General features: G+C 42.6%; 1 protein-coding gene across 8 annotated transcripts in view; it reads right to left on the bottom strand.

The window, feature by feature from the left end:
* The window catches only part of PALM2AKAP2 (PALM2 and AKAP2 fusion), a 538968-nt gene that overhangs the window by 336631 nt on the left and 177394 nt on the right, over positions 1–24943 (bottom strand). Inside the window, exon 1 of one of the 8 annotated variants that reach the window (XM_017949656.3) lies at positions 23792–23921. The exons of the other annotated variants lie outside the window; for them this stretch is intronic. The gene's annotated coding sequence lies outside the window, so the exon portion shown is untranslated. Of the gene's footprint in view, positions 1–23791; positions 23922–24943 lie in introns of those variants that run through there. 8 annotated transcript variants of the gene reach the window in all.

Below are 24943 nucleotides of genomic sequence, written 5' to 3'. Positions count from 1 at the left end.
AAATGCCAGCAAGACAGGTCAAACCAAATCTGGCTTTGAACTAGGATAAATAAATTTTTGCTTCAAAAATGTGTTTAAATGCCTCAATGCTACACTAAATTTCAAAATTCAGAAAGATAATATTTAAGAAAAAGCTCATCCCTGAGAATGAGTATCTTTTATGCAACCTCCATGAATGACACCTGGTGAGAGCTGAGGAAAACCAATTAGCATGACCTAACTAAGTCCTCCACCAGCTTTGAATCACAGGCAACAGATCCTGCGTCCACCTCCAAAGCCTCATGAGATCCCCTATTTGGTCTCGCTCAGTGGCTGATAACAACCTGAGACAAGAAGAGGGAATCAGTTCTAATGAGGGCCTGTAAGACCCATAGGTCTCTCTGTACTGGCTCAGCCTCCCTGGGGTATGCCTGTTCTATCCTTCTCCTGGGAACTTTCCATGATCTTACCAGCATTTATTTCAGGGCAAGTTCCTGATCAGGGGGAAAACTAAAGAACCAATGCTAATATCTGATAAAGGTCTAATATAATGAAAAGTTTAAAAAATAGTGCAAGAATGAGAAATCACAAATACGGCCAATGGTATGTGTTTCTCTCTTTCTCTCTCTCTTTCCGTTTTTTGGGTTTTTTTGTTTTGTTTTGTTTTTTGTTTTTTTGTTTTGTTTTTTGAGACAGAGTTTCACTCTTGTCACCTAGGCTGGAGTGCAGTGGCACAATCTCGGTTCACTGCAACCTTCGCCTCCCAGGTTCAAGCGATTCTCCTGCCTCGGTCTCCTGAATAGCTGGGATTACAGGTGCACACCACCATGCCCAGCTAATTTTTGTATTTTTGTATTTTTTTTAGTAGAGACGGAGTTTCACCACATTGGCCAGGCTGGTCTCAAACTCCTGACCCCAGATGATCTGCCCACCTTGACCTCCCAAAGTGCTGGGATTACAGGTGTGAGCCACTGTGCCCAGCCCTGATTTTGTTTTTTGACATGTGAAAGCCAACCAACTTGTGAAAGAAAAATGCTATCCAAGAAACAAAAGTTTTTAAAGCAAGGCCAACTAGTAATGGGGAAGATACCTATCTTCAAATCACCAGCTGGGTGCCTTATGCTTAGGCTGGTTTTGAGATGTCTGCCTTCTTCAAAACCTATTGATGAATGCCAATGCAGAGTCCTGGGGCTCCGGGCCCTGCATTTGATCTTTGAAAGATTCCTGTTCCCAGGCAGAAGGCTGACAGTGCCACAGGTAATCACTAGATACTGGGCATTACACTTTTTAAGAAATAACACACTTTGTGAAGTCTCTGAGTGACCCCCTCCCTCTTTCTTTCTCTCTGCCCCTTCTCCCTCCTTTCTTCCATCCTTGCTCCTTCCTCTCCTATCCTCTCCTCTGTATGGAGTCAATCCTCGTAATCTTTATCCTCTAGTGTGGGAGCTGGCAGACTTGTCCTATCAAAGTTCACACTATAAATATTTTAGGCTTTATAGTCTCCGTTACAACTACTCAAGTCTATAATTGAATCAACTTGTTCTGTCAATTTTTTTTTTTTTTTTTTTTTGAGACAGTGGCACAATCACAGCTCACTGCAACTTCGACCCCCTAGGCTCAGGCAATCCTCCCACCTCAGCCTCCATCACGACACCCAACTATTTATTTATTTATTTATTTATTTATTTATTTTTATTTTTGTAGAGATGGGGTGTCATCATGTTGCCCAGGTTCATCTCAGATTCCTGGGCTCAAGTGATCCTTCTGCCTCAGTCTCCCAAAGTGCTGGGATTATAGGCGTGAGCCACCACATCCAGTCTCTGTCAATTCTTGTTACAGAGAAGCAGCTATAGACAATACATAAATGAATGGGCTGGGCCCAGGCTGCAGTTCAGAGCCCTACTAAAGAGCACCAAGAACTGACTACCACCCTCAGCTCTGCCATGACACGACCTCTAGGAGGCTGCAGTCTCTCCACAGGTGTGGGTGTGTGTTGGAAGTGGTGGTGGCTGAGTGGGCACAAAGATAAGTCACAGGGACAGGGGACACAAGAAAACAGCACGTCTCACAAATCCTCAGACAACCACAAACACGCAGCACAGGAAACATCTTCCAGGGCAACTGCTGTCTCCATTTCCCACAGCTGAGAGCAGGAGGACTGGGTTCGAGTCCCAGCTCCACCAGAAAGGGCTGATGACCTTGGGCAAGTCACTGGACACACTGGGACCTCAGTGTGCACATCTGTAAAAGGGGTTGAACAATAATCTGCACTGCCCTGCTCCCAGGGCTGAAGAGGAGCCACAGAGGATTAAGTATCATCAATATGGGAGCCTTTCAGGGTGCAGGTCAGTGACACTCACAGGCAGGTGTCTGCATGTTTGTGACCCCACCTGACACATTTATTCAAGATACATTTACAAGCTTAACTAATCTGACTTATTTCATGGGAACAAGTTTATAAGCCAATGGGTGGGAGAAAGAACTAGAGGATGAGAGGAGTGGATTCTAAGAGTTCTAAAACCATGATCCTGGCTATTAATTTTTTTGTAAAAGCTGGACTTACTTATAAAAAGAATATAGCCTGCTGTTTATCCACAAGAGACAAAAACGGTGGCACCAAAAGTCACCTACAGCCAGGTAGGGCAAGGTGCTTGTAGGCTGTATTCATTTCTAGGTCTGCTATACACATGACCATGAACTGGTTGGCTTAAAACAACAGATATTTATTCTCTCACAGTTCTGGAGGCCAGAAGTCCAAAACCAAGGCAAAAGCAGGACCACACTCCCTTTGGAGGCTCTAGGGGACAATTCATTCTTTTCCTCTTTAAGCTTCTGGCAGCTGTTGGCATTCCTTGACTTAGGGGTGCATCCCTCTAACCTCTACCTAGTGGTGGTCACATTGCCTTCTCCCCTTCTATCTGTCAGATCTCACCATACATCTCTTATGAAGACAGTAGTCATTGCATTTAAGGCCCACCTGGATAGCACAGGATGTTTTCTGCATCTCAAGATTCCTAATTGCATCTGCAAAACAAAACAAAACAAAACAAAACAAAAAAACACTTCTTCCAAATAAGGTCACACACAGGTTCTAGGGATTTGATGTGGATATATCTTTTAGGGCGCCATTATTGGTCTACCACAAACAGGTGTTACTGACATAGTCATCTCCCCACTGGCCACATTGCTGGTAGACTGGAATGCCATGTGCCTGGTTAGATCATCAATCACAGATAGCTTGTGGAAAATGGAAATTGTTCAAATGATGAAGTGCTGTCCTGGCCAACATTCAACAGAGACTATAAATTTCGAACATCAAAAAAAGCACATCTGTTGCTCATTGTGCTGTTAGGCTGGTATTGGAGCTGCTAAAGAAGGAAGGCAAAAGAATATTCTTCAACTAGTGTACTCTTTATTCCCAGAGGAAGGAAGGGGGTGAGGGAGGATGAAGCGAGCGAATTCTCACTGAGTGCCATATGCACCTGGAACTGTCTGGTTATTCTATTTGAGTCTTACAACACCACCAGGAAGACTGCATGGTCCTTACTTTGCAGATGAAGAGACTAAAGCTCAGATGGGTTGAATGTCCAGAGCATGGAAGGAAGAATGAGTGGCACTGGTATTTGTACCTGGCTCTGTTTCCCCCAAAGCAAAGGCTTCAGTGATATGGGGCAGTAGGCTTGGTGCCTTCTCCATTCTAACACCTGAATCCTAAATGACAAAGCTTGATGAGGGTTAAGTGTGGGGGCTCGAGCAAGAGCCACAATGGGCAGAGACTCCTTGTATGATCCTGGACACTTACCAGGGTGGCTGTTCTCCCGTTGGGAGCCTTTTAGAATTATATAGGTGGCAGCCATGAGACCAATCTGCCCCCACCTCTCTTTCTCTTGAAGCAGGTCCCTGTTATCACAAGCCCTAACCTTGGTGCCATGAGCTTCTTTCCCAGCCTGAGCTTGGATTTCTCCTTTGCTACTCTACCCCTCAGGTTTCTGTGCAGGACATCAGAAGAATTGAGGAGACAGAGAAGAACTGCTGTCCTATCCGGCTGCCAATTCTTCCTCCTTCCTCCTTTTCATTCTTCCAATCTCAACTGAGAAGCCATCACCCTGATCCGCCCAATCTAAAGGAATCATACTGCCCCTGACACGGCCCTCTCTATCACATCAGTGTATTCCCTGCTTATTTGTGCTTATCACAATCTGACATTATCTACTTTAGATGTTTGCTGGTTTTTATCCATCTCTTCTTTCTGAATCTGAGACTTTTTGATTGTCCTGCTCTATATCCTTTATGCTGAACCTGGGCATCTGGTGCATGGTGGACACTTAATAAGTAAATGAATGATGGCTGGGTGTGGTAGCATGCACCTGTAATCTCAGCTACTTGGGAGGATGAGGTGGGAGGATCACCTGAGCTCAGGAGTTCAAGAACAGCCTGGATAACATAGCAAGACCCTGTCACAGTAAATAAACAAATAAATGAATGAGTGAGTAAACACACACACACCCAGTAAGTTCTGTTTCCAGCAAAGACTGAGCCCAGCTAGAGTTCTCCCCCTGAGGTTACAGATTAGGTACCCACTGAGATCTCCACAAACATTATTTCTGTAGCCTCCTGGATTTGGTTGAGTGGGTTTTCTTTCTCTCCCTGGGACTACACAGTAAGTGTCACCCAGGACAGACTGAACACACAATTCCTCTGCTCACTGGAGGCCTCTAGCAATTATACTGACAAGCACCACAGTAATATTTGCACAGCCTAGCCCATAAATCCTGAAAAATCCCTGAATCTAGTTAATGGAGTAATTTTTTGCAAGTCAAGCACTTTGTGGCCACCTCAGAGTCATTTGGGGGAGTGACTGCTCTCTCCTGAACTGTGAAATGTCGTTACTCCAGCCTTAAGCCACTGCCCAGGAGATAGCTCTTAGCTAAAAGGTGATCAAAATATTCTCTCAGTTTTGACACAGCACATGGTGAGAAACAAAGCAAAAGTCTGGGCCCAGAAGCTCCTGAGCTTTCCTTTCAGGTCAGTGCCTCTTTTCAGGAGGATAAAGAATGGATAAAGCAGAGGACTCCTCAAATGCACTTGGTAAGCAGAGGCGGCTATACTGGTCTTACTGGAGAAGAGCGTTTAAGGTGTAAATTGGTTATTTTATTCTGGATCCTACACTGTGTCTTCATGAATGACTTCCTGAAACCGCCCTACCAGCACACACACACACACATCATTTTCTAGCATTTGTTATGGGGGGACAAGACTGCCACCTGTGACCCAGGGGTTCTACAGCACAGGTGAGGTATGATGACAGCACAGCGGGCATGTCACATGTGAGTTGTGTGGGCTTCCCTCTCGCTGACTTCTATGTAAGTCCCAGGTGCTTGAGTGGAGTAGCACACAGAGAACAGCAGGGGGTGTGCAGCAAGGGGCAGGATGGGTTTCAAAGGCTTACATATGCGCAACTGTACACACGCACATGTGCAAGCACATGTGTACTCACACACATACGCTTGGCATTGCTGTTTCTTAAATATACCTTTTATTTTGGAATCATTTTACATTTACAAAAACATTACAGACATAGTGCAGAAAGTCTCCATCTATCCGTTACCCAGCTTCCCATAATGCTAACATCTTACATAACCAGGGTGCATTTGTCAAAATGAATAAATTAACATTGACACAATACTGTTAACTAATCTAAAGACTCTGGGTTGCACTATTTTTTTCCCACAAATGTTCTTTCTTTGTTCCAGAATCGAATCCAGAGTCCTGCATTGCACTTGAGGTATTTCTATTTTGAAGATTTGCAATGGTACATCCTTTCAGTTCTTTATATAGCTGTCAGACCAATGAGACTCTCAGATTTCTCACTTTCACCCTTAGTTTACATTTCTCTAGTAAAATTACTTAACCTTTCTAAGTCTCCATTTGCTTATCTGTAAAGTGGTGCTAGTGGCAGATCTTACTCTACGTGGTTGCTGTGAAAATAAAATAATTCCAGAAAGCACTTAGCTGAACTCTGGGTATGCTACTCTCTCAGTAAATGTTAGCTACAGCAACCAGCTCTGATTTGCAGGAGGGCAATCATATCCCACATTTAGGTTTGGCAATAAATAATCAAAAGCCAGTTTGAGGAAGAGACCCCAAATCTGCAAAACTGTTGTTTTTGTCTAGGACCAACCAAAGAATCGGGTGTGGTTGCGGAGGTCAGGAACTGCAGATGTGAATCTTGGCATCTCCTTCTTGGCTGTCTGGCGGTTAGATGTGAGCCGTGACAACTGTGTAGTGCTGACAGAAGAAGGCCACTGATAGGCAGCCAGCTGGCTTCGTCCGGGCTCCTACAAATGTCTGGAACTCGGTGTGAACAGCTGGGATGGGGCCAGGCCTAGGTAGTGCTGCCAGCTAGTTTGAGATGCACCTTGTTCCAGAAATCAAATCAGCCACTCTCCTTTAATCAGCAAGGTCCACACACACACACTACCGACTTCATTCCAGGGAGAAACGTGTCTCATGGGCCAGCCTCCGCACATTTATTATGCAGAGTGGTCTTCAAATTTTTTTCACATCCTCTAATCTGTAAAATATTTTGAGCACATACCATGTGTGTGTATATATATTCACACATGATAAATACAAGCAATACACATGTACTACTGAACTAAGTGTACATTATAGAATATGCATCAAAATAGGCATTTAAATCACATAATTTGTAATAACATAATGAAATAATGTGCTAAATCAAATAAAAATCAGTAGTGCTATTAATGAGAGGAGATGTAAATATTTCTTTCATTCAAAAAGTCTTCTTCTTTTTTTTTTTTTTTTTTTTTTTTTTGAGACAGGGTCTCACTCTGTGGCCCAGGTTGGAGTGTAGTAGTGCCATCATAGCTCACTGCAGCCTCAAAGTCCTGGGCTCAGGTGATCCTCTTTAGCCTCCTGAGTAGCTGAGACTACAAGTGTCCAGCTAATTGTTTGATTTTTAGTAGAGATGGAATCTCACTATATTGCCCAGGCTGGTCGCAAATTCCTGGCCTCAAGTGATCCTCCTGCCTTGGCCTCCCAAAGAGCTGGGATTATAAGCATGAGCCACTGCACCTGACCTTGATAATTCTGAACTTCTGGGGCCAACTTCTTGTCAGATATCATTAGTCTGTTTTTTTTTCCACATCTTACTGGGGCCGATTCAACAATGATGACAACAAGAATTTCTTCCCAGTGAAGTGTTAACTCTGTCATTTTTTGGTTTATGTGGATATTGTTCATTATAGATTTTAATTAGCTTTTAATTCATGAAAACTTTTTAAGCCACTTCTTCAGTTTGTTGAAACAGGGTTTGTTGAGTTTAAGCTGGATACTGTATTCTGTGTACGCGACTCACCAGAAGTGGCAAATTGCAATCAAGCATCACAAAGGCTGAAAGGGAATGAATGAGGATAGAGCTCCCAACCCCTTCCCGTTTCCAAAGTCCCTTCTTTCTTTGAGGACATGCCCAGAACATGCAGCTGACTGTGGATGTCATGGTCCATCCTTACATCAAATATTTGTAAAACCTAATTTCTTGTTGAGTAAAAAATAAAAAATGCTAAGACTTTCTACTCACACTCCAAAGGATGGCCCTGTACACTCCCCAGGGGCATTCACCCCACTTGGGACTCTAACACTGCTCTGAATTGTCACAACAACCCTCTTAGGGAAGTGGATGAAGGCCTCCCCATCTTACATGTGAATGGGAAACTGAGGCCCAGAGAGTCTGTGCATGTCATCCAGCAGGCAGGTTTTCAAGTGGGGTTTAGACCCTGGCCGCCTAACACCAGCTCCAGGCCTTTATCCCACCTCCTCTATCCCTCCAACTTCCTCCATCCCCTCACACCCTCCCTCTTTCCCTCCATCCTCCCTCTACCCTTCCACCCTCCCTTCTATCCTTCCACCCACCCCTCTATCTCCACGCCTCCCTCGTCTCGTGGATGCCGCGATCTGCTGACGTGCGGATTTCTGCCTTGATTGATTTTGCTGACGCAAAGATCTGCCGATGCAGTTGACGCGGATCCTGATTTGCCGATTTCGATTTAAGTTGATTTGACGCTGATCTTTTGATTTGATCCTGATTTCGTGCCTGGCGGATTTGACGTTTGATCGCCGATTTACCCCTCTATCTCTCCACCCTCTCCTCTTTCCCTACACACTCTCCTCTTTCCCTCCACCTCTGCCAGTGTGGCTCCCCTCCGCTTCTCAACCACTGGGGCCGTTAAACACAAATGCCAGGTGTCAAAAGACCACAACCAAGCAGTCAGGCACCCTCAGACTCAATGGCACTGTGACAGCTGAGGAATCTAAGTGCAGACCCCTCCTGGCATTCAGTAGAAAGTGTGTTTGTGTGAGAAGTATTGCCATCCTTGAAAGTTTTGAGATTTGGGGGAATCAAACTGAATCCTAAAATAAACGATAAAAGGGATGAATTAAGTGAAAGATGGGTGAGAAGCTGGATGGTGTTGTGGACGAGTCCAGGCTCTAGACTTGGGATTTAAGTACCAGGTCTATTCTCATGGCTCTAAGACCATGTTTGCTAAGACTCAGTTTTTGCAGCTGTAAAATGCTGAAACGGTTGTTCTGAGGATTTAAGAGGTCCTTCACAATACTCAACACAGTGCCTAGCATGTGGTAACACTTAGCAAACAGAAGCTGTTGCCTCTGCTTGACTTCCCAGTGTGGTGAGCTCAGGCAGGGCTGTGACAAATTCATCTCAACCCCCAACCCTGAGAGCCGGGGCCTTGGGCTGGACCCTCTATTCTCCAAGGCAACCCCCCAAGGTCCTCACACTACCAGACGTCAGCCTCAGACTCCACACAGCTTCACATCCCAACACATGCTGATTGGGAAGTGCCATCATATTTACCTACAAAGGCAAGCCTGCTAAGACTGTCACCGGCACATCAGTGAAAGAAATAAAAGTATTTTCCTTTACAGAAAAAAAAAAATAAGGGTAATTAAAGTGCTTCTTAAATCCCAACTGGTTTCTGCCTGTTACAAAATGGCCCTTCTTTCCCTTTGGTTGATATCGTGTCAACTTCATTTGTACATTAAAATATATAAACTCTGTACACTGTCAAATGACATTCTTTTGTTTTGTTTTGTTTGAAATGGAGTCTCACTCTGTCACCTAGGCTGGAATGCAGTGGCGCGATCTTGGCTCACTGGAACCTCCGCCTCCCTGGTGCAAGCGATTCTCGTGCCTCAGCCTGCCAAGTAGCTGGGATTACAGGTGCATGCCACCACACCCTGCTAATTTTTATACTTTTAGTAGAGACGAGATTTCACTATGTTGGTCAGGCTGGTCTCGAACTTCTGACCTCAAGTGATCTGCCCACCTTGGCCTCCTGAAGTGCTGGGATTATAGGTGTGAGCCACTGTGCCCGGCCAACAAATGACATTTCTAAGAAAGCATCCCCCTTGGAGGGAACTGGTCCCTTAAGGAGGTAGCAGAGGCATGGACGGAGGAGAAAGACCTAAACTGGACAGAGGCTCTCAACTTGGGGCAGTATTATCCCACAGAGGTCTGGGGTATTCAGAAACATGTGGCAATCATTACTTTTCTTGATTGTCACAATGACTCTGGAGCACATTTGGTACTCAGCGTTGGGAGGGCAGACATGCTAAGTACGCTGTACTGTGTAGGGCAGTCCCACCCAGTGAAGAACTGTCCCACCATGTTGGCCAATAATTCCCCAACTGAAGCATGCTTGGAACATCCTTTGAGGCTCAAGGGGATCTTTAAACTAGGTGAACCCACAGACCAGAAGCTGGGACCACTGACTGGGCCTTAGGAAACAGGATGTTGGAGCCAGCTTGGCCTTGAAAGGTATTCTTAGCTGGACTGGGAGCTTCATGCCAACACACACGATGGCCAATTCACCTTTGTACACTGCAGGGCCACCATGGTGCTCTCTACACAGCACATGGTTGGGAACTTCATGGGGTTTTTTTCTTTTTTCTTTCTTTCTTTTTTTTTTTTATATGAGACAGAGTCTCACTCTGTCACCCAGGCTGGAGTGCAGTGGCGTGAGCTCGGCTTGCTGCAACTTCCGCCTCCCAGGTTCAAGCAATTCTCCTGCTTCAGCTTCCTGAGTAGCTGAGATTACAGGTGCACACCACCACACCCGGCTAATTTTTGTATTTTTAGTAGAGACAGGGTTTCACCATGTTAGTCAGGCTGGTCTCAAATTCCTGACTTCATGATCCACCCGCCTCGGCCTCTCAAAGTGCTGGGATTACAGGTGTGAGCCACCATGCCCGGCCAGAGAACCACATCTTAAAAGGTGAGTCAGAGTTTGTCTTCAATGGGATGGACTAGCTGGGCAACGGATCTCGCATGAGGAAAACAAGAGAGCCCCTGTCTTGAGGACAGCAGGTGCTGCTGGGACAAAAGGAGCCCAAAGGCCTAGAGTAGTATATGTCCAAGTGCAACCACTGGCACCCGAGTTAGCGCCAGAAGTGTTCAATGCACAGTCCTAGGCCCCACTGGCCTAAGGGTGGCGCTCAGAGGTTTGCATTTTAAACAAACTCTTGCCAATCGGAGAACCCCAATGAAATTGTGTCAGATAATTTGTGACTGGGGAGTGGTTTTGTTGGGATAAAGGGAATTGGGGCTGGTAATGTTCTTTGGCACTATGGCTGAGAAGTTTTCTGGATCAGAAATTTGCATTTTGTAAAAGTCTTTTAAGGCATCTGGGTTAAAATGCCTGTTAAGGCATGACAATGAAATTAGAAATTAGATTTCTAGATATATTTTTCTTAACTTTCAAACACTGTTTCTTCTGAAAGCAGCTATCAACCTCAGATTATTGTCTGGCAAGAAAGAGGGGTTAATGTAGCCCTAGGGACCAAAGTCGAAAAGTTCTAAAAGGCTAGTAGCTGACATGAATGGAATGCTTCGTGTGAGCCCAGCACTGTACTATGTTCTGACACAAATGGCTCGTTGACACCTCACGACACAGTATCCTTGTGAGGTGGGTACAGTTGTTGTCATCCCCATTTTACAGACAGTGAAACTGAGGCTCAGAAACATTATATAGCTCAGCTATGTTCACACACTAGTAAGCGACTGAGCCAGGACTTGAACGTAGGCAGCGAGACTTGCCAAAAACCTCAAGCCTGGAACACTTCTGATGTGTACAGCCAAAGCTGTCCAGCACACAGACACTCTGCATGTGAACTCTTGAGAGGATCAGAGCTTGATTCTTTATACACTGAATCCTTTATGCTTGTTCAGCCTTGCCAATTAGTGAGCCTTCCCCTTGCCTCCCTGTCTGTGAGTGGAGGGCAGGAACTGGAATTGGAATGAAATAGAAGAACCTGTCAGTATCCCCCTCAAAAGGAAATATTTATACTCTGGATAGTTTGGCTTCCAGTGTGTGACTTTAGAATTCGTAAGGCTCTACTGCTTCAAAATAATTGGCTTTTAAAATTTAAATGATGGCTCAAGTCACTTAAAATGAGAATCTTTTAGATTGTTTTTTCTACTAAGAAACAAAATAAACACAAAGAACCTTTTCTAATGCAGCAATCAGAAAGATAGAGTTCCATACTGACTTAAATATTTGGCCCATCAGAGGAATGAATTGATTATTTTACGCACTGTAAAGTTTAGTATTTTCCACTAATGATCAAGAAATGCTGGACATGTCAATTATCAAGAACTAAGAGGCTTGCGTGATTTTAGACTTCCTTATTCTGTTACTCTGACTGCATCTGTCACTAGTTTGGGGGTGGTCCAGAAAGGAGCCCAGTGTCTAAAGACCTGAAAACGACAACCAGAAGATTCAGTAACCTCCCGCAGGCAACTGGCTCTGCTAAGGATGTATTCATTGTGATTTGTAAAACTTATCTGGCTTCACTGAATATGTATCCACACAACAGGACAGGTGGTAGCCTAGGGGTGTCAAGTGTTTGCCTATGTTATTTGTCAAAAAGCACCCCAAACCATCAACATCTTTATCTCCCCTGTGCTAGAACTGTGAGAGGCTGAAAGGTGAATGAAGCACACTCTCTGGACCCTGGTGGGGAGTACTCATCAGTCAGCTGTCCTAATACAAGGCAACCTTCAGCTACAGAGAGGCACACATTGCTGTAAGTGGGAGGGATAAGGGAGAGCAGCCCTTACATGGGAGAAAAACGTGCCCTATTTATATATATATGTGTGTGCGTGTGTGTACATGTGTGTGTAGGGGAAGTATTAACAACCATCAATGGGGGAAAAAAAAGAATACATTAGAAACCCCTACTAAAAATCTCACCTCCAATTGAACAGCTCCTACTTCAACAGAATTGGGTTTTCTCCCCAAAGATCTGCAGACTCAAAGACTTACAATCCACTCATTCTCCTGTTGCATGACCCCTAAATCTGCTGCTTCAATCAAATCTAGGGTCACATGAAAGTTTACCTTTTGCCAATTTTAAGAGACTGCAGAGGGAAAAAATACAGACTTTGGGTTGGGTCAGGCCTGGATTCTAGTGTAGACTTTGTCAATGCTGACTGCATGAACTTCAGTAACACCTGGGCTTCTGCTGCATCACTGGTAATGTGGGGAGTTCTTCCTTCCACTTAGGATTGTTACGAGGATTAAACACAGCACACACCATAAAGCAGACACTAAAACCAGACATCCTCTTTCTCCTCCCTCTCCCCCAAGGCCATTCATTCTGTTATCCCAAACCAGGCTTAGAAGTATTGGCCAAGACTTTTCAGTTAAAATTAAATAAACATACTCCATTCTCCTTAAGTGAACAGAACCACTGCTTGGGCTAATATTATTCTTTCTTTTTTTCCTCAAAGGGTTTTTTTTTTCCTCCTCTCTCTATCTGAAGTAGGAAAGGCAGGTATGAAAACGCTTTACTCAACCTATGTTGGTAGTTGGACCTAGATCAGAGCCCTAGGCCTAGATGTGTTTTGTTGATCAAAAATCAGCACCAGCCCCTGGTTTGGTGAACTGATCAGACCCTCTCCCGCCCCTGCTCTCAACCCCTAGGCACATACAAAACATGTTTACAAAGCCTGCTGACCTTATGGTCTATTTGGACGATGAATTTTGTGTCTCTCTAAGAAAGTCGCATTTGGTTCCTAGTCAATGCATAAAGTAAAAATCATCTATAATCAAAATTACTCATGAGAATCCCTTAAAGTGTTCATAAAGTATCCAACAACACTGTCTCACACAGAGTCCACGCAGGCACATTCTTCTCCTACTATGGATTGGGTCACCACTTCTTTTGACCATCAGATAAAGAAAGCTCGCTTGTGGTTAGGGACCACAAGGCATAAAAAACATACCTGCATCTTGAAAGGCTAATATCATAAGCAGAGGCTAAAAGAGATTTCAGGTAATTCATGCATCTCCCACTTCATATTCTCCTGGGGCATAAGGATGGAGAATCACCCACACTATTTAAGTAGGTAATTATTTTCCTTCTCTCAATTTTGTCTGCATTTTTCATTTGTCTGCCTAACTGAACTCAGGTCAAATGTCAGTCTCATTAAATTCTAAATCAAGGTTATTTTGTATTACATCTTTTCATAAAAATGAAGGATTGACTGATTTTTTAAAAAGTGAACAGGGTTACCAAGCCAAGCTGGTAATCTCAGTCCTGAACCTTAATTGAAAACAACAAGAATTGCATAAGCATGCCTCAAATGATGCTCTGGCCGGGACAGAGGATGTGTAGCCCTGATAAAGAAGAGAAAGAAAAGACAGCAGACTAGATGGAAAATTGCAAAATGGAAGACTTCTGTGTGTGCAGAAAGGAATAATTCATACTTTTTCTTCCCAGAATTTTGTGGCAGATGGAGAACTTAGAAACCTGTTTTTATCCTCTATTCACAATGAGCAGGATAGTCCTAAGATACCCTGAATTACATTCACCACAAGCACCTACTATGTGCTGGGTTCTTTGCTCCAAGGTGCTGGGGAAACAAAGATAAATAAGTCACTCTCTAGTCCTTAAGGCTCTCCCAATCTAGTAGAGGAAAGCAGGAGAGGAAACAATAAATGCACTAAATGCTATGGATATAACAAGACACACTTGGATGGAATGCAAAGGATGAATTCTTAGAAGAAGTTGCCATGGGGTTTTACAGGGGGGTGATTCCACAGGGTATGTGCTTCCCTGACCCATAGAGAAGTGAGGTGGGCAGCTCAGGAAGAGATAGCCTACGCAAACAACCAAGTTTAATTTAACCAAACATACAGAATTTTCACTATCTTAAAAAATTATTTAAATAAGTAAACAATATTTCCTCTAAATGCCAGTTAGCAGCTATGAACAAGAGCTGGAGAAAGCAAACTCCTATGTAATCAATAACTAAAGCCCTATAACATGAATCATATTTCTTCTGCCTCACCTCACATTCTGTGATAAAAGAGTCCACTAACAAAAAAGCTCTATACCCCAACATCACATCATTGCCTTTTGGCAAGGCCCTTTCAAGATCCATTTTCTAATTACAAAGAATTGAGATTATTTTAAGTCTGTTTCTGAAGACTCACTTTACTCTCCTTTCATTATGAGATCCATGTGCTGATATTGTATTCTTTCCTTTCCATGGGATCAGAAAACACGAACTCATTTATTCATCTCAGTGTCACAACACTCACTTTCTCTTACAAAAAGCCAAAGTGCAATGAACTCATCTTCTTTGTGAAATAAATTTCCATTTTGTAAAATAATAGTAAAAGTCAGACAAATATCTCTAGATAGTGGTACAGATCTACCCCAATAGAATTATTGTACGACTATCATTTTTACATTACAGAGCACACTTAAAATGAGAGAGCAGATGGGCAGGAAGCATGCTGTTACTCACAAATCATCATGAACTCACATGAACAGACCACTAGTTTGCATTGTCAATAAATCATTGACCGACACTTGATGAACAGAACACAACTAGGTTGTACAATATTGTGCTGATTCGAAGAGTTTCATGCATAGATTAGTCCTGAGAAGACACACATACCCACTCCATTTCTGGCATATAAACTCAAAGAATAGGAATAGAATGCATTTTGGTCAAGTCACATTTGAAAAACTGGAATGAGGATGATATATCTCCTTATTAATTGGGAGATAGCCTGGTAAGCTGCCACATACATGAAAACATACACACACACACACACTTGCCAAAGAAACAAACCTAGATGCCTGAGAGAAGGACACCTCTTCTGTCTCACCCCATTCCAGAGAGGTAATGCAATTCAAATCCCCTAAATTCCCTCAACTACGGTATTTTAATCTGTAGAATGCCAGTGATATTACTGACCTCTGAAGATTAAAATGAGGATTAAAGGAAGTGACATATATAAAGTACTCAGCACACAGCACACAGGTAGGCAGGTACTCAGTAAAGACTGGCTCTACTTCTCTTGCCGTTTATGGATTAATTATCCAGTTATTTCTTACAATGTTTGCTTTTTGAATGAATAGCATATATTTGAAGGCAGAGACCTTTTTTCCCTTTTGTTTTTAAACTGAAGTTTTACACACTGTAAAGCTGAAATATAGTTATGGTGGTTTTTTTCAGTAGCAGCACTCTAGCCCCATGGGGCTAAATCCTCACAATCCTGTTTCCTTTTGTCCGTGACTGTCTTGAGTGGATCTGTGAATGAGTGCTAGTCAATGAGATAAAGGAAAAGTCTACTGGGGAGAGAATGGATTATCATTCAGTAGATCATCATGCAGTCTAGCAACTCATAATTTTTTTTTTTTTTTTTTTTTTTTTTTGAGACACAGTCTTATTCTATCACCCAGGCTGGAGTGCATTGGTGCAATCTCAGCTCACTGCAACCTCTGCCTCCAGGGTTCAAGCAATTCTTCTGCCTCAGCCTCCTGAGTAGCTGGGACTACAGGCACACCCCACCATGCCTGGCTAATTTTTGTATTTTGAGTAGAGATGGGGTTTCACCATATTGGGCAGGCTGGTCTTGAACTTCTTGTAATCCACCTGCCTTGGCCTCCCAAAGCACTGGGATTACAGGCGTGAGCCACCGTGCCTGGCCACAACTCATAATTCTTAGAAGCACTACAGACAATTCTGATGCCCAGCCAGCGTTGAGAATAACTTTCCTAGACTGATGACTCTCAAGAGTCTTTGATCATTGCCCACTTTGGGCATCCTATGCTCCACCTACTTCTTTCTTTTTTGAAAACTACAACTGTCTACATGCATGCCACATTTTAGGAGCTTTGTCAGTGAATAGCAGTGAGACTTTTTAGTAGAACTAATTAGAGTCCTTAGACTAATTAGAGTCTATGGTGACACAGTAACTTGAGTTCAGAAAGGCCCTTAAAAACTCACTTAGGAGATTACTCTAGCAAAAGTAAAAAACTAGTATTTTATGGGCTTGTTCGTCACTAATTAAACCAAGGACTTACATTTTTATCTCATTTCATAATAAATCAGGAGAACCATATCTTTGAGAAGGCAGTATTTTGAGAATTGCTACACTAGAATGCAATCATGCTGTGTTGAATCAATTATGTCCATTTACAAAAGAAGTGAAGGACTATGTGTTCTCAACTTCAATCACCTCAGTAAGACGATAAGCATAAGAAGACGTGCTGCCAGACACGCCCACTCTCCATTCCCACCCTATTCACACTTACAGGCAATTTTCCTCACAAATATTCACATCTTCATTAGCTTCTCCTCATTCCCCCTTTTCTTCCGATTATTTAAGTAAACTTTGTTTCCCTACCGCCCTTTTGCAAGGCAAAAACTACCTAAATCATAAACAGAAGTAATTATAACGTATCAAAAATGTATTTTCCAGTATAATTATACATAGTAAAGTACTAGCATAATTATCTTCTAAAACTCTTGAGGGGTCCAAGAATCCCTTTGAGAATCACCATCAAGCACTTCAGCTGCCCCTTTAGTGTCTGACTAAACATGTTTTTCCCCAAGTACCAACAATATTCATGATACAAAACAAAACTGTATTTTAAATTCAATTTTAGGGTTCTGTTTTATTTGACAGCTAGTTTTGCAAGGTGTCTTGTTTTGTAAATTCTTTGGAAATGTGTACTAATTCAGCTACATTACATGTTGATCAGATGACTGGCCTAAGAAGGTAAACACTTTTACATTTAAATTCTAAGCTATCGATCATCTTGGAGCACAACTCCTCCACAGGCTGGCAACTCTTAGAGGAATATCAAAACCTTCTTTCCTTGCTTAAACATGACATCGTTAACAGCAATCATAAGAAAAGAAAAACAAAACAGTATCCCCAAGAGATCTGACCTTGTATTTTCCATTTTAAAGTAACTACATGGCAGACACAGCTGTTAAATCTCTTAATAGATGAAAATTCTGTAAATATTTCTGGATCCCTATTATGGCTCACAAACATACATACATACATCTGCCTGTTTTTGAATGACCTAATGGCTCCATTTAGTAGTTCTGAAAACCAACCAGAGATTGGTGAAAACTAAAAGCAATGAAGGAGACTTAACCAAAGGGTCCATCTGTAGGGAATATTACAGCCCCAAAGATGGAAAGGACCAAATATGTCATTAGGGCCTCACACAGGGTATTTGCTAGTATGCTCTGTGAGAGCAGAGCTATCCTATTCTCTCAGCTCCTCGAACGATAGCCAAGACTTTGGAAAGAAGAAATGACAGTATCAGAGGTTATGGTCACAGAGGCAGTGGTGACCAGACATCACTCCTGTCCCCACCCCTAGCAGTCTAATAGGGAGCAGAAAGGATAAATAAGTGAAGGAAGGGAGAAAGAAGTTCAGAAACTATTAAGGTGGGGACTGGGAGGAACAACTGACATTGTTTTCATGAAGAGAGGGGCATGTCATTTACATTCCTACCTTATCCTTCTGCCAGCTAGTGGCCTTGGAAACTCTTGTGGCAGACACACTAAAAAGTGTGCTTCAGCTAGGTGCAGTGGCTCACACCTGTAATCCTAAGGCTTTGCAAGGTGGAGGCGGGAGGATCACTTGAGCCTAGGAGCTTGAGATCAGCCTGGGTAACACAGTGAGACCCTATCTCTACAAAAATACAAAAATGAGCCAGCCATGGTTTTGTGTGCCTGTAGTCCCAGATACTCAGGAGTCTGAGGCAGGAGGATCACCTGACCTTGCGGGGGCGGGGCGCTGAGGCTGCAGTGAGCTGTGATCACACCACTGCACCCCAGCCTGGGTGCCAGAGTGAGATCCTGTCTAAAAAAATAAAGCGTGTTCAAAGGCTTTGAAAGAATATACAAACTGGAGCAAAATACTTCTTTCTCTTTGTTAAGATCACAGTGCAAACAAATACTCATTTGTATGTAGCACTCAAACTTGTTTTTACTCCCCCCACACCCACACAAACAAACAATCCTGTTAGGAAATGGGCCAGTATCTCCGTTCTGTAGATGTTTTCTGAGACCCCTCGGATTTCCCACAGTGACAGGGAGAGTCAGCTCTCTGCAAGGCAGACAGCTTGAACATAGTGGGGCAGCCTGATTGGGAGAAGGTTCTTCTGTATCTCCAGCCACAAACTGCCACTCTGTGGTCTCCACTGTAGTTTCACCTTCCAACACTAGACAGGTAACACACCTATCCCCCTCCCATAATGTGGTCTTTTAAATAATTGAAAGCTGCCTCTGTGACTCCCAATTTATGCAGAAAATAAAGACTCAGACAGGCTAAGAACTTGTTTAAAACTCTAGAGTTGTTTAATGGTGAAGCCATGACTAGAGCCCAAGTATTCTGGCTCAGTTCCAGGGCTATTCCCACCTCAACACAAGCCCTGGGATCCTGCAGCTCAAGTCAGAACCACATCCTCCCAAGTGGGTTCAGGGCAGGGTCCATTTGACCATCTCTAGTTAGATGTGTAGCCATGAGCGGGATTTGGGCACGTGTCTGTGTGTGTAGACTTGGGCATATTAGATAGCTTTGGCCATGTCTGTCCTGCTCAAAATGTGTCCCTTTTTGCTAGAAGTTAATCTGCATCCAGGAGCCACTGTGGAACAATATGGCCGCTGGTCATAGCTGATGTGAGGGGAGTCTCTCTGATGTGGCTGGGCTGGTGACATGAAAACTTAGACACTGTGGGGAAGCCCCATTTGATTGACCTCCTGGACCAGAAAGCAGAGGAAGCTAGGTAGAGGAAGAAATACAGAGGTGGACTATGGCAAGCAGTTTGGAGATTTCTCAAAGAAGTTAAAACAGAGCACCATTCAACCCAGCAATTCCATTACTGGGTATCTACCCAAAGGAATATACATCATTCTACCATAAAGACCCATGCACACATATGTTCATCACAGCACTGTTCACAACAGCAAAAACATGGAATCAACCTAAATGCCCATCAGTGGTGGACATCAATGTGGTACATACACACCATGAAATATTACACAGCCATAAAAAATAATGAGATCATGTCCTTTGCAGCAACATGGATGGAGCTGGAGGCCATTGTCCTAAGTGATCCAACACAGGAACTGAAAACCAACACCAACATGTTCTCATTTATAAATGGGACCTAAACATTGAGTATACCATGGACAAAAAGAAGGGAACAACAGACACCAGGACCTACTTGAGGGTAGAGGGTGGGAAAAGGGTGAGGTCCAAAGAAGTACCTTCGGGTGCTATGCTTATTACCTGGGTGACAAAATAATCTGTACACCAAACCCCCATCACATGCAATTTATTCATATAAGAAACACACACATATACCCCTTGAAACTGAGATAAAAGTTGGAAGAAAAAAAAGAGGAAGAAATACAGAGGCAGGAGCTGGGAAGGAAAGAAGGAAAGAGAGATGGAGAGATGGATGGATGGATGGATGGATGGATGGATGGATGGATGGATGGATAGGGAAAATGGGAAGAGAGATGAGAGAAAAAAAACCTAGTGATTTTTTGATGCTTTCCTTAGGCCCAGTCACATTTCTGTTTTTGATTCTGTGGGGCACCCCTGTGCCCTTATAACAATCCCTCCCCTTTTCCTTGAGCTAGCTCATGCTGTCTCTATGCCTTAGAACCCCAGACTCCTAACTAATACATTTCTCATGTAACATGCAATGATGAGTCTGGTATTATTTTACCCTTCACATCTGATTAGCAGCATGGGCAGTGGATGAACAAGAGAAGGGCATCTGGGTCTCAAAGGAAAAACATTAACTTATGAAAAACTGGTTTTTTCATTAAACAAATTCCTTTGGCCCCAAAGTGCTTATTATAAGCAATGGAATCTGAGGCATTTTATGTTTTTGAACATGAGAAGATCACTTTACAAAGGTCCCTAAGAGAATGGGCTCCCCATGAGGCAGAGTCACGTCCAGTGAGGAGTGGAGGAGGAAGCAGGGCTGGAGCTTTGGGCAGCACAGGGCAGCTTCCTGTTTCATGGAGCCACCAGTCCCTGACTAGTCAGAGGACACAGGGGAAGCAGCCTTGTCAATTTGCTAGGGTTCTGCAACACCCTCCATCAATCCCAGAATATCTTTTGTATGGTGATGCCTTGAAGGCAGAACCATGCCTTTCTCACCACTATATTCCCACCACTTCAAATATTCTCTAACATAGAACAGGTACATAATAATTGCTCAATGAATGCATGAATGGATATACCATGGACTCTGAGGGATTCTGAAATGAGGTGGACCCCAGTAGCTCAGTTACAAAGGCTCTATGGTGGTGGGGGGGCATTCATTTGACCAGATAATATGAATGCACATTCAGTCAGCCTCTCAAAGACAGTTATGAAGCACCTACTCTACAGACTGAGACATAGAGTGGCCTTGCTGTGGGTTGTACCTGGTCCCACCTGGCAGCTCACAAGGCTGTCACCTCCACTGACAGTGATAGAGGTTGGGAGTGGGGCCCATGCCTGATATGGGAACAGGGGAGCATTTTCAAAATAACTAGAAATTGAGAAGACTAAAATAGACCCACTTATTAGACTGAAATCAGGATACTGTGTTATATCTAGAAGTTCCTGGGCATAGTTGGGTGCCCAGCTGGGAGAAGCTTCAGGCAGTAGACTATAAAGTAAATGAGTTCCAGCTTGCTGCACTAATTGAAATATCCAGGTGGCTTCCATGGCTGCCCCAGGATAGAACAGTTCAGTAATGAAAAGCAGATCTACAAAGCCACTGGTATATGTTGTGCAAACTGCTGTTCAAAGGAAAAGGTCAGATCCACTGGCCCCTAGTGACTTTTTGATGCTTTCCTTAGGCTCCAGTCGACCCATGGATTCTCCCAACAATAACAACTGAAGGAGACTTGGGGTTTCTAATGTATTGGGCATAAGATCTGCTCACGAGCCAGAATTCAGATGCCAAGGAAGCAGCTAACATCACCAGCCTCTGTGGCAAGTCACTTTCAGTGACTGTGTAGAGCTGGTGGCATCTTGAATAAGAAATGTTGGGGTCATCTCCTTTTAAGGTTCCAAGAAACTCTGAGATCTGTTGGCCGTGAACAATTTCATCTCCTTTGCCCAAGGGCCTTAAGCTAACAGTTGGCAGGAATGGGGCTGAGACTGAACCCTAAAACATTGCAATAAACTAACACAATGGACTGAGGGGATGGCATCTCACCTCTAGAGCATCCCAGACAGACATACAGGAGGGGACTCGCTGGGTGGATTTCCTCTCAAATTCTATTTTGAGAATGTCTTCAGAGTAAATGTGCAACAAGACTGAGGATTCAGGTTACCACTGAAACTTCAATCACATTGGCATGTTTCAAAAAGTAGATTTTTTTTCATAAAAAATGAAAAAAGTAGATTTCAAAGAGTTCTAAGTCTGACTAACTTAAATTTTTTAATTATATAAGTAATATATGAATCCAATTTTGATATTCAAATTCTAGTAATACAGAAAAGACCAAAGTTCCTTTTCCTCACTTCCTTTACATAAGGTATGTGTAAGTCTATTTTCTTCATGTCGGTACATACTGATCTATTTTACTGTTTCTAACTGCTGCATCGTATTCCATACTCCAGACATATCATATTTAACCATTTTCCTGTTTTCCTACTGAATTGTTCCCAATTTTTCATTATTCTAAACACCTTCTGGTCCTTGTTTCTTTGTGCTCGTGCTCTCGCTTCAATTTTAACATTTCAAAAAGCTTACTTTTTGGTGAGTGGTGATCTCACAATGTCAAGCAGATCGTGACAGTTTATTTCAACTCAGGGTTGCTGATCTTTATATATGTAGTGTTATGGAGAAAGAAAACAGAGCTTAATACATATAATACACACACATATAATTATTTATCTGTGTGTGTGTTCAAACCCTGGGTGGCTGGCAGAGCTCAGTGATGTATGTAGAAGGAGCGGCCACTGAATTGTGTGTTGTCCTTGCATCCTGTGCTTCTGAGGGGTCACTCTGTCCATGGTAAGGTAAAAGACATGAATGGACATACAAGATCAAATTGGCCATGTCAAAATCTCACTTCCTAACCTGAGAACCTAGAAAAGAGTTCTTGCTCTTCCCAGGTCTCCCTCCCACCTAAGCAGCTAATGAGGCATTATAGAAACTTGGCAAGTCCTTCTAGAATCAATTTGGGTCTTTCAACTTTATTGCTTCCCCCCACCTCTTCATTTCTCATCTGGATTACACGAATGTAAAAGCCATTGTGAAATTTCCTTTAAGATGAATTTTAAATGTATTCTATGTCTTGAATACATTTAGTTATGATTGAATAACTCAGAATTAAACTATGTTGGATAGAACATTACAACCCAACGTTGATTTGCCATCACCTATATTACTCTAAAATAATTTTTCCTATAAGATGCTCTGCAGGAGTTTTCCCCTGTGGGGGAAGGAGTCAAATATTTCAGCATTACCAATGCATCTGTTCACCTCTCACCTTTAAAGCAAAATGTAATTTTTCTCAAATTGGGACTCTGCAAAGGATTCTTTCCAAGGAAGGATGCCTTCCTGTCATTCTTAGTTTTTCCTTTTGAATGGTTACAAAAATGAACTTGTAACCTACATGGTCATTTCTATGGCAACTGGATGTTCCAAGTGAAATACTGAATTTGGAGTTCTCTGAAGAACTAGAAAGAAGAGAGCCTGTGCCACAGACAACATAAAAGCTCAAGTTTTAATGATATTACAAGGCCTGTCAGTGTAGGTGTTCACTGGTACCTAAGTATTATTTTGAAAGGACGGTGAAATAATATGTCAAAACCATGCCAGACATGCCTGTAGTCCCCTCTACTCAGGAGAAACCTTTAATCCCAGGAGTTTGAGTTCAGCCTGGGCAACACAGTGAGACTCCATCTCTAAAAATAAAAAGTAAACTATACATGGCTTAGCATTTTTGAGGTTTTTCCTTAAAGAGCAAATTTAGCAGGTAGTATGGTTAATGAAAAGTTTTTTTTCTACCTTCCTATCAATACAGATACAGAAAACATCATAAAATCAATGTTTAGCTAAGCGAATTTTTATAAGGCAAACACCTTTGTAATCACCACCCAGTTAAAAATAAATAGAACTTGCCAGCCACTTCCAGAAGCCTCTCCATGTGCCCTGTGCCAATTTTAATCCCTCTTCTTCCACTCAAAAATAACCACAGCTTCAGTTTCCATGTTATTAATACCCATAGCTCCTGTGGTTATAAGATGCTATGATTCAGTCATTTTTTTCACCATTAAAAGATTATTTGTATTCAAGGGCTGATTTGTCAAAAAAAGAGATTGTATAGTAAGTAAATTTTTCGAAAGGCTTATTTATGCCTTTTTTGTTTCCTGCTACCCATATATAATAAATACATTCATTAGCGTACAGTATTTTTAAATACCTTGCCTCATTCCAAAAACATGCGCAGGGTTGAACGCATGCTAAGAAATTCCTTCCACTAGGAGGCGCTACATCCCTTATGTCCTCAGACAGCTGGGAAGACAGCGTTTAATATAACTCAGTTATCAACGCGTTTCTATGAATGAAGTCACAGAGGAACATGTGGGAAATCCACTTAACGACTTCTTTACCTTGCTGCATATCACAAAAAGCCTCACTGGTTGCCAGAAGTCCTGGTGAGTGGCAGGTTCCAAGAGTGAACTGATATTTCAACAACTACTTTTCCACTAACAACCTAAGTCCATGAAATTGAGGGAGGGGGCCAGGAACATTTGGAACAGACAAAGGGGCCCTGTTTCCAAGCATAAATAAAATACAGCTGGTTTACAGCTGTACTACCTTCCTCACTGCAAGTCAAGTCACAAAACAGAATGAAACTTTCAGTAGTCACCATTGTGATGTTAGGAAATTCTGAGCATCCCTCTGGGCTCCAAGGTGACCAACTATTTGCTTTCTGAATTTCGTTTTTCAGCCCATAGACACTGTACAGCTCATCAGAGAGGCAGATTTCCACTGCAAATTTACACAAGCCTAGACTGTCTCCTTTTACATGATTGATTGTTGTTTGCTTTCATTTTTCAAATAAAAAAAAATCTGAGGAATAGAGCTATGAAGACATCTGAACTCTTTAATTATAGGGGTTTGAATTGTTTTAGATTAGACGTGCTACCCTTGTGATTCACAGTGATGTGTATTTCTCTGGTCTGATAATTAGCATACCAGGCAGGCTCAGATGCCCAGCATATATCACAGATAGTAGGACATCATGCATATGCGTGGGAAACTCCTAGCTCAAAATTGGCCTCAGATCAGACCAAAAGGCCAGCAACTGTATCCAAGTAGCAACCCAACGTCCACAAAGTGCCAACTGGAATGTTTTCCCATTTTAAGTGGGCATGGCAATCTAGACGTTAACCAATAGACTTATAAGAATAGCTTGTATTGATTAAAGAAGCTTTATAATACATATTTGATTGTTATCATTTTATGTGCCTAAGATTTATTCCTTAAAATACTGATTCACTGACTTAGAAAACTCAATAGGGGTGAATAAATCTGGCTGAATAAAGTTGAAAATAGACTACGTCCTATA

This window comes from Papio anubis, chromosome 13 (assembly GCF_008728515.1).
Source record: "Papio anubis isolate 15944 chromosome 13, Panubis1.0, whole genome shotgun sequence".
NCBI classification, from domain to species: domain Eukaryota; kingdom Metazoa; phylum Chordata; class Mammalia; order Primates; family Cercopithecidae; genus Papio; species Papio anubis.
Note: the sequence above shows the minus strand (reverse complement) of the source record. Positions and strands in the feature narration are given on the sequence as shown.